This window comes from Onychostruthus taczanowskii, unplaced genomic scaffold (genome assembly GCF_017590055.1).
Source record: "Onychostruthus taczanowskii isolate IOZ18803 unplaced genomic scaffold, ASM1759005v1 scaffold63, whole genome shotgun sequence".
Taxonomy (NCBI): domain Eukaryota; kingdom Metazoa; phylum Chordata; class Aves; order Passeriformes; family Passeridae; genus Onychostruthus; species Onychostruthus taczanowskii.
The window spans coordinates 1,774,906-1,785,378 of NW_024504012.1; positions in this window are offsets into that span (position 1 = coordinate 1,774,906).

The following is a 10,473-nucleotide window of genomic DNA, read 5'->3' on the forward strand; positions in this document are numbered from 1 at the left end:
ATAGAGGGGAAAGGGACAGGGCACACAGTGTTGTAGTGGAAAAGATGAATGTGTAGAGACAGCCAGCTCACCACAGCATCTCAGGCATCCCCATTCTTCTTTTATTTGGCCCTGTGTTTTGGGGTTAGGTATGCTGGGTAACTAAGCACCCTCACGGATCAGAACTGTGTAGCTTGTGCATGTATCTGTCAACTGTCAACAGCAGCACATTACCCGTGCTGAGGTTTTGCAGGAGCTGTACCCATCGGGGTATAACACATAACCTCACACAGCCTCCAGCAGAGTGGAGCCAGAGGTGGGGAGAGATGGAATCAAGGAGATTATAGGACTTCTCCAGGAATTTCTTTCCTGTCTGATATATTTTTCTAAGTACTACAGCTGCACCACCCTTCCTAAGCATCTGTTCCAGGAACTAAAGGCTGTAGAAGAGTATACTAATAAGAACATTAAGAATGTTGTTTGTTTGCCTTTTGCTGTGGAACATGTTGCCTCTACCAAACAAAAATGATGACAAGTCTTTGCATCTGCTGGGAATTGCAAATTAGTACTAAGCTTGCACAATGATCACTGATAAAGTACATTTGCTGAGGTAATATGAGGTCCCTCGACTGTGCTGATGATGATTCAGGCTTTTAGGCATTCAGCTGCAGGTGGGTCAATAGGAATGTTTTGCCACCAGAGTTCTAGCATTGCTTTAATTTATGTTTAGGAGCCTATTTTTTATGATTCCTAATTTAAAATCTTAGTAGCTCATTGGGCAGTGAGGGAGTTCTCTTGATTTGCAAATGGAAGCTTTTCTTCATGTGTTTTCTGTTTCCTCTCGCTGAGAGGTTTGTATCCAGAGAGCTGACATTTAGTTAAGTGATAGCAAATGCTTCAGAGCACAATGCTGTACTGCAGTTCCTCCACCAGTGCCTCAGAGAGCAGCCTCGTCCCAGCATAGATTCCTCTGATGACTGCTGTGCTGGGTTTGGATTAGCATAACCTCTGTGACAGTCCAAAACAAAATAAAGATACATTAAAAACAAGATGTGAAGCTAAAATAAGATGGAATTAGAATCACAGAGCCATTTAGGCTGGAAAAGATCATTAGACCCTGGAGTCAGCTGTGCTTCCTCTCCATGTTTTTGCTTCTTGTTTCTCCCCTAATATCTCCTTCCTCTCCATCTTCCCCAGCACCTTCACTTCCCTCTTCTAAATTATGCTGAAAACCACATCTTCAGGAGATGCCTTTGCTACAACAAGGAATCCCACAGTGAATGCACTCCTAGTATTGTTTTCAGTTGTAGACACTTCTGAATATAACCTTTGATCTCATAAGGAAGCCTGAGGATACAGCTTCTTGCAGGATTGCTGTTCTGTGTTACGTGTTTAGGATGGTAGGATCCAGCTTTGCTCTGGACCACTTGTGCCCTGGCCATGGATGGTGTCATGCTCCATGCAATGCTCCTAAACAGTTAAATCACTTTGAAAGCCAGAGTTTGTTCTAAAATGTTGTTATTGTTTCATTCCACAAAGTCTGGAGAGATTCTTCCTTGACAGGCTTTTTCATTTGATTATGCAAGAATTGTAAGTGCTTACTTTATCTTTCAAATGACACTGTGTTCCTTCCTCAAACAGTTATTAAATAGCCATGCTTTGCAGCTTCCAACTTTAATGTTAATCCTGTAAAAAATGCTTACTAGTGTGAAGCTCTCAAAAAAAAAAAAAAATAATAGTAGCCACTGAAGCAGGAGAAAGCACCAGAGATGTTTCTGTGAATGCATTTGTGTGTGTGTACAGAACAGACTGGTACTCAAGAGAGCAGGATTTACGTTTATAATCAAATCTCACTTAAATCTAAAACTTGTTCCTTCTGTTAAACATGCAAATATTTCCATTCTCCTTGCAAATTCTGCCTCTCTGCTCATTACCAAACCTTTCAGAAAAGACATAAGCCCCAATTTTCCTCTGATCAGGTTCTTAATGTGTTCTGTGTGGTCTTTATTTAGACTGTAAACTTGCTGAAATAGGAAGTCTTATAAAAAAAACCAACTACACTGTCTCATTTCAAATCCAAATTCTTCTCCCATACCAGCTGTGTGTGTTTGCCTAGCAGCAAGTCTCCTGTTAATGAATGACTTGTTCTCATTAACTTGTCAGGCTGGATGTGTAGCTTGTAGTTCCCACTCATACAGAGCAGCACTCCTTCCCTTGTAGCTTCTGGTAAATCAAACAATGGGATACACAAAGCCTTGTGTCTCCGAGTCTGACCTTTGTACTTGGAATCATTAACTACCACAGAATGCCAAAATAAAGTAAGTAGCTGCTGGTTAAATATATTTAACATAAGCAGAGCCTTATGGACTGCCTGGTATGGAGATTGTCACAGGCTTTACCATGGGCTGCCACTTCTATACCTCCTTTAAAAGAGGGGGGAATTAATTCTCTGATTGGCAGAGCCAAAGGTGTTGCTCTCAGTGTATTTGTTTTGTGAAGCTGAGGTCCAGAGTAGATTCCTGACACCTTGGAGGTTTTCAAAATGAGGTCCTGAGCAGCCTCATCTGACTTTGAAGCTGGCTGTGTTTTCAGTGAGAGACTGGACTAGCGATTGCTGCCAACTTAAATTCTTATTCCAAAAAAAGTTTCCTCCATTCGGGGCATTAATTAAGATTCTGTCCTCTAACTAGGCTGAATTTTTTACAAAAGCCGTTGGAACTGAATATTCCTTGAACTTTCATCTTTCCATTCAATTTGCATAAAACTGCCCAAGAAGTTCAAAAGTTACTGGGAGAAAAAAGACATCTGGGACAGAGAGACAGACACGCCCTTCCTCATACACATAGGACAACTGTACAAGCCTTGTTTTGTTAAGAAAACATTTCTTCCCTTTATGTTAGTGCAGAAAACTTGTCAAGTGTGCATCTAATGAGGCCTGAAGTCATGCTACATACTCCCAGCTGCAGCCAACCTGAAACAATGCCTCCCCAGAGCCAACAGCACATCTCATGCAGCCGAGGCATTTACTGTGCAATCCAAACTATGCAGAGAAGTTGAGACATTCAGGAGCATCCCTAAAACCCGGGCATCATCTTTCTGATGGCAGAGATTGCATGGTTGTGCTCACAGGAGCGTGTGTTTCAGTCTGCCTGGGGCCTCGCCCATCTCTGCCAGCAGACACAGGAGTGTGTCTGGTACCTCTCAGTCGTCCTCAACTTTCCCATAGCCAAGAGTGACAGAAAGGGGAATTTGACCTCAGCGTGCTAGAGACCGCCTGGCTGTCTGCCTTTCCCTTTTTGTCTGCTCTTTCTGAGGATACAGTCACACTACCAAATTACCTTGAGTCATCTGTCCTGGAAGTTTTTCCCATGGGTTGCTTGTGACAAAGTGTGAACGTGTTGTAGGTACACAGTTTGTGAGAACTGGGAGTGGGGCTGCAGCCGAGCCTCATCCCCAATGGGCTACAGCTGTGCCAGACAGGTGAACAGCATTGAAAGTAATGAGACATGGAGTGCCAGGTGTACTGACCAACCACCAAAGGGCACAGAGGGCACAGACGTGTAATGCAGGAATGATAAAGAGTATAAAAGGTTGTACTGCAGAACACTAAAGAGCTGCAAATGCTTGAAGCCTTCTTTGGTGTTGGTTGCGCCTCCCCCAGCATCCTGACCTGACTGTACTAGAAGCACTTTAATCTGTGCTGTGAGGGGAGGCACTGGTGTGGTGTGAATCCACTTTGGACCCTAAGTGCTTCTGAGATATCCGTCTACCTGAGCCAACGTTACACGCCTCCCCAAAATCTTGTCTGCAAGGGACAGGTTCCATGGCTTCAGTCCACATAGCTTGCTGATCAGTCAAGAGCCTCCTTTAGCAGCCACAGCAGCAGATTATTCTGTTTCCCTTTCTCCCAGATTGCAGAGAACACACCTATCTTCGTCTGCTTTTGATGGCTTTTGAAAACGTTACTTCTGTGTTCCTGGGAAAGAGCTTCAGAGCACTTCTATTTTCTGCCTCACAGGGAAGCAGAAACTGTGAAATTATCAGCATCCTCTGGTTGTATGTTCCCTGGAGCCGTTATACTGTGCAGTCTGAAATAGACATCCGGCCCCAGGGAATTGCTAATGATGCATTCAGTCTCAGCATGGCACATGCTCATTCCTGGGGAGTTACTGAGTTAGCATTTATAGTTCTAATCTCTTCTTTGGAGTAGATGAAACCCTCTGATTTTCCCTAAGCACTGAGGTCTTGGGTGTTGGATTCTCTTCTCATGACAGCTTACTTGGAATGTCACCAGAAAACTTTCAGCCTGGATCCTTGCTCTGAAAACCATAGACTACAGTAGCATCATGCCACAGATTCTTCCATAACTCGGTGTCTGATCAGCAGGCACAGGAAACTGAGGTCTTGCTAGACACAGCCGCACAATAATAAACCCAAGATTTGTGCTGAAGATGGGTGATTTGTACTGGGGACACTGGAAGCCTTTTCCACCTGGAGAATAAGCTCACAAATAGAAAGCAGAGTCAGCAGCCACTAAGGAAAGTGGAAAAACCGTGGGGAGTGAGCACCGCTGGATGTTTTGATGGTGGTCCTTAGTGTGGGTCCCTAATGTAGAGAAACAGCAGAGGTAAAGGACGAAGTGAATTCACTCAAGGTTTACCTTGTTCTCTGGTTGCTTTGTCAATTTATGTTTCTCCAGCCACTTTTTGCAATGAGGGATTTTTTTGTGTGGGCAAGGATTGAACTAACAGGAATTTTTACTATATTTCACATTAACTTTCTGGTGAAGACAAGACCTCTCTTGCATGACCTACATGCCTGAACTCAGAATCCCTCTCCTGGGCCTGCCATCTTCAGATTTAAATCCTTTAAACAAGCTCAAGTTTTCATCTCCTCATCCATATTTCCAAAGCTTGTAAGCCTCGAGGCACTAGGCCAACAACGGAATAGTGCTGAGCACAAAGATGTTTTTGTAACCACATCAACTCAGCCCAAGGCAGATCAACTGCAGCAAACCCTGCAGATTGCTTCACCTCCTGGTGTAGTTCCGTTAGAACCTCCCATTTCTGCCAGTCTTCAGCTGATAGCAAAAATGCCTCTTTCAGCTTTGTAACTCCTATTTTCTCCACTTTCAGCAAAATGCTGTTGAGAGTTGCCAGAGACTCAGCTGTGACACAGATCTATCTGAATTCAGAGGTTTGGAAGTGTTCCTTCACGCCTGTCATCTCCTTCAATAAGCACTGCCTTGTACCAAGTCTGTACATTCTTTACTGCTCTATTTGTTGCTATGGCCTGTGGTGCCAAGTTTCAGTGAGATTCTTTTGGGAGACTATTCTGGATTTTCCTTCCTTCTGCTTTGTTTATGCTCCTGGCCCCTGCAGTGTTCTCCCTTACCATCATCCAAAACTTCTTCGCAAACAGGAAAGCACTGCCCTCTCCAGTCCCTCCACGTGTACACCCAGCAGCAGTCCCTCCTTGGCCTGAATCATTGCAGCAGAGAAGCAATGGATGGATTCCCCCTTCTAGCCAGGTGTTTCTAAAATCAGGGAGAAGCAGGAAGGAACAGATGGGACAGGCCTTGAGCAGAGAATAGGGAGATTTTTGGCAGGGGAGCTACAAAGGCACAGTGTTGTCAGTCCGTGTCAAACTTGGGAAAGGCACTCACAGAAGGGAGAGCAGCAGGATGTGCTGCCTCATTGCCATGGAGACAACCAAAGAGCTGGCTGGGCAGATTTAGAAATGTGTCCTGCTTGGGACGACTTTTAGTACATGTCATCTATTTTTGCAGAGATTAAAACAAGGTGAAAAAGAGGAAATGTCTGACACTGAGAGTAAAAATCTGTTTTCTTTCTTAGTTTACAGCAGAGAGTAAATCTTTTGTGGCTTAATAGAAATATTCGCTCTCCTCTGATAAATATATCCTGGTTTTGATGTGGATTATTTTTTTCCCCTGCCCTCATACTTTTTTCGTCAATCACTTTTGGCATTATGATTCTAGCTGCCATTTCAAAGCTCTTGGACTTCTCCACGGTGTACTCCGTGTGACATTCCCTACTTGACATTTCTCTGCAAAGTCTCTCTTTGATGACCCCAAGGATCTCATACCCAAAAAAGGCTGATCCAGTCTCACCATAGCACCTCAGTGGTTTTTGTCTCCCTTCTTTCCCACTTGATTACTGCAAACAGAAAGTTATTAGTCCCCAGAACCTGCACTTTGTAAAATACAGAACAGGTAGAACTGCATGATTACCTGCAAACAGCTGCCTTGGGAATCATCCTGGATCTGTCATTCCAGCAGCACCGATTCTCTTCCATGTTCATCAGCAGTCAGCACATTTGCACTTGTAGCAAATAAATGGGAGAAAAGGAATTGATACAAAATACTGGCATACACTGTTTTCTCCACCTCAGCAGCTGTGGGAAGAGCAATAGCAAACTGGTTTGTATTTATTTAGGAAAAAGAAAAATTATGCACGTGCTTATGAAAAATGGAGAGGCAGAGATTACCACAAGAGTAGTAAGCCACCATTAAATTAGGTGTAAAATGTCTGACCTTCACAAGGGAAGGTCCCAGGTGTGTAACACAGCTGGCAGTCTGTGGATTCACAAGGAACACGTACAGTTGCTGCTGTAGGAGTGGGAAAGAGACGCTGGCCAAGTTCAGTGCCCTGTTTCCACAAAAATATTTATAAAGTCATTATATGCAGGAGAGTCAATACTGGTAACTAGATCTGTTTGTTCTGGAATGCATCTCTCTGAAGTCACCCTTCCAGGGTTGACTGCACATTTAATTCCATGTATTCCTGCTGAAACAACTTCAGAGACCCTCTCATTGAGGCAGTTCAATATTTTCATGCATTTTTAATAAGCAGCAGAGTATGCTGCAGAATAAATCTGAGGCTGGTGTCACAAGGAGAACAATATTATATAACGTGGTTGGGACCCAGGTGAAATTGTTTCCGAGCCCAACAGAAAGAGAAAGCTGAGTCAGAGAGGGTGAAGAACAGCTTCAGAGCACACAGTTCAGCTAGAGGGGCGAGACAGTATTTATACAGGTTCAATACCTCTCATAGTTTGATGTTTAGCCAGACTGGAAGGATCACCTCCTTTTTAAACATACTGAAGAAATAACCTCCTCAACTTAAACAAATAAAACCCCAGCTATTACACCATCCCAGCTGGCAAGATTCATTCTATTACCTAAAATGGTAGGGAAAGGCAAAATTAATTACTCCTCAAAAAAAAAAAAAAAAAAAAAAAAACAATGCAGGTTTCCCTTTCAGCAATGGAATCACAGCAATTCAATTGGCTGTTGCACCTCCTGCTTGGTCATGGCAAGTTCATCACTTGAATTTCTGAGCTGGGAGAGGAAGCCAGGATGGTTTGCAGTAGGGCTTCACTTTTTTTTTTTTTTTTTTCCCCCAACGATGTTTTCAGTTCAGTAGCAAAAAGCAATGTGATTCTGAGTAAGGTTACCACTGCCCTCTGCCGAGAGGGATGGGGGCATTTCTTTCTAACTCATCTGCCAGCGAAACCAGCAGCAGCTTCCTGGCTTGGAAAGTGAGTGTAACTGCTGCTGCTTCTGCCTTTTCTCCAAAGTTTGCTGATCTGAATCTCTCACACCAAATATTTTGAAAACTCTATGCCTCACACAGAGTAATAAGGAGCAAGGGTATTTATGCACAAAATCTTGACATGATGATAGCAGAAACTGTGAAAGCTTGAGCCGGAGTTTTTTAAAAGCAAACTTTACGATTTATAAACACTTCAGGCATCCTCAAAAATGTGATAATCTGCTGGAGCTAGTTTTTGGCTTTCCTGCCAAAATTCAGTCATGCATTATCAGATCAGGCTGAAGTCCTCCACAGGTTCTTGAATTATTTCCTTTTTAACTGTAGCACTTGCCTGACTGGGTTCTGGCCTCAGTCTTACATGCACACCATTATTTCTGGTTATGTAAAAATGGAAGCTCATTCAATGCCACATTTATAACTGGCTTTGCATTCTAAATCTGACATTGCTGTCCTTTTCTTAATGTTTTTTAAAGGAAAACATTTACGTGGAACAGGTAACAATATTTTTCACCACTTGAGGGAGCTCCTTCATTTATCTATCAGGATGTGTCCATTGCCTGTGCACATTGGGAAATTCTAAAGCACACTTTTAAACAGTTAATTCTAGGATCTGCTGACATATGTGAAAGCCATTGAGGATCTCAAGTGACTGACTTTAAAGCTAAGATAGAAGTTTTAAAGTAATTAATCATCCTGGTCAATAAATGTGGGCATCAGAAAGAGCCACAGCTGCTCACTCCCTAGGCTGACTGATACCAAAAATCTTAAAATAGAAAATAAATTAGAGTGACTCAGAATTAAAAGTAGGCAGTGTTAATCACAGCCATTTTACAGTAGTGCCAAAAATGACAGGAGGACCCAGGACAGAAATAAAGAGAAGGAAAGAAGGAAAGACAATGTCCTGAGTTAGAAGGGACCCTCAAGCATCATCCAGTCCATCTCCTGACCCTGCACAGGAGATCCCCAAAAATCACACCTTGTGCCTGAGGGCATTGTCCAAAGAAAGAAAGAAAGGAAGGAAAGAAAGAAAGGAAAAGGAGGGAAACAAGCAGTGCTGCTAAAGTCAAGTTGCTGCCTCAGTGGAGCTGAGGGAAGAAACTGGGGTATCAGGGCCAAGGTTCCCACATCAGCAGTGGGAAGGACCACGCGGTGATTCAGGCAGGAGTGCTCAGGAACAGCCGTGCTTGGGCAATCGTTGAGCAGTGCAACAGGAGGATTAATGTACAACACTCCAGAAAATCAGCATTACAAGCACCGTGCTGACAAGAGGGGTAAACGATGCCGCTGATGAAACAATGCAGCAATTTAGAGTGGGAAAGACAATTGCAGATGGTGGGAGTGAGTGGCAGGAAGCAGAGGAGGCAGTGCCTTCTCCCAGTTGCTTGTAAATCGTGGGAAGGAAGGTAATGAAACTTTGTTTTTCCATGAGCTGCAGGTAAACAGCCTCCAAAGAGAAGGGAAGGAAGGCTGTGAAAAAGCTCTGCCAGAGACCAGGGAGGGAGCTCAGTGCTTGTCACACTGCACTGCTTTGGCCTGAGAGAATTGTCAAGAGCTGCCAATAAAATCTGGTGGCACCTCTGTACAGCCTCTTTAGGGCAAAATAGGCAAAGTAAACTTGTTCTGAAGGGTACCTGCACTTTTTTTTCTACTAAAGTAACCTCATTTTCCTACCCCCCAGACTCAGGCTTTTACTAATTGGATGAAACAGTTTCAACAAGAAGTTGTTAAACATTAGGATATTTTTCTACAGGGTGCATTGAGTATTTTGTTGGGTTTTCATTTTTATTTTGTTTACACTTGCTTGCCCAGCCAGTGCTGGCCCCACAACTTCATTGTAAATACCTGGCACAGAATTTTTGGCGTGAGGGCATCACAGGTCACATACAGCCTGACCTGAAAGTATCTCTAAGCAGTACTGTGTTGAAATCCACTTCTTAAGAACAGGGACGAGTTTATGTGAAAATTCCTGCTGCTCTCACTCATTGCATTTCAGCAATGATAAGGCTTTTAGTTTTTTCTTTTCATTTTTACAAGTTTCCTTATTAAGCAGCATGAAAGATGAGTGATGGGATAATAGTGTGAACACACATTGCAAAATAAATCAGTTTCAGACTTTTTCACTCAGTGGCTCTGCTCAAGAGTCCCCACAGATATTTAAAACAACTTCTGAAAGTTTCAGCAGCTACAACTTAAATGTGTGTCTGGGGCATGTGTAAGTCAAATTTTAGTAACAGGTCTGACAGACCTGTCAAAAGTGACAGAAATGTTTTATTACCCCATTGTAACTTTGTACCTTGTTTTGAGGTGACCTTTCAAGGTGCACCTGGAGGCATATTGTGCATAGCACAGCCCTGATGTCGTGAGGAGGAAGAGGAGAGAGTGTACTTGCCAGTAAGAGATTAGTGGATAAGTTCTCCTGGCTTTGGGAAAACTTTCCCATTTGCAGTGTGAAATGCAGCTCTCAGGAGGTTACTAGAGTTTGTTTGCTGGTGACGTGTTCTGTGACTCACCCTCCATCACGAGCCTGTGTCTGTCTGGGGAGAGAGAGAAAGCAAGGTACAAACCCCAGCCTTTGTCCCATTTTCGGCCCTCTGGAGCAGCCTTTGTCCCAGTTTTTGTCCCTGTGGAGCACAGCTGGGACTAAACACCTAAGCCTGTTCTCAGCTCCCCCAAACTCGTGAGCTGAGCTCCCACTCCCCAGGGCAACATTTGTGAGGGAGAACAAGGCCTTGACACAACACACCACTTCTTGGGGGATGACTCAAATTGGGGGGCACTCCATTTTTACTTCCCTGTAAAAACACCTACCCAGCTACTGTTTGGAAGAACCTCAGGGGGTAGGACACACATTTGTGCCCAGCCTGGGTGCTGGGGGAAGCACTTGTTGAACAACCCGTATGTTCCCATGAAGGACGAGGAC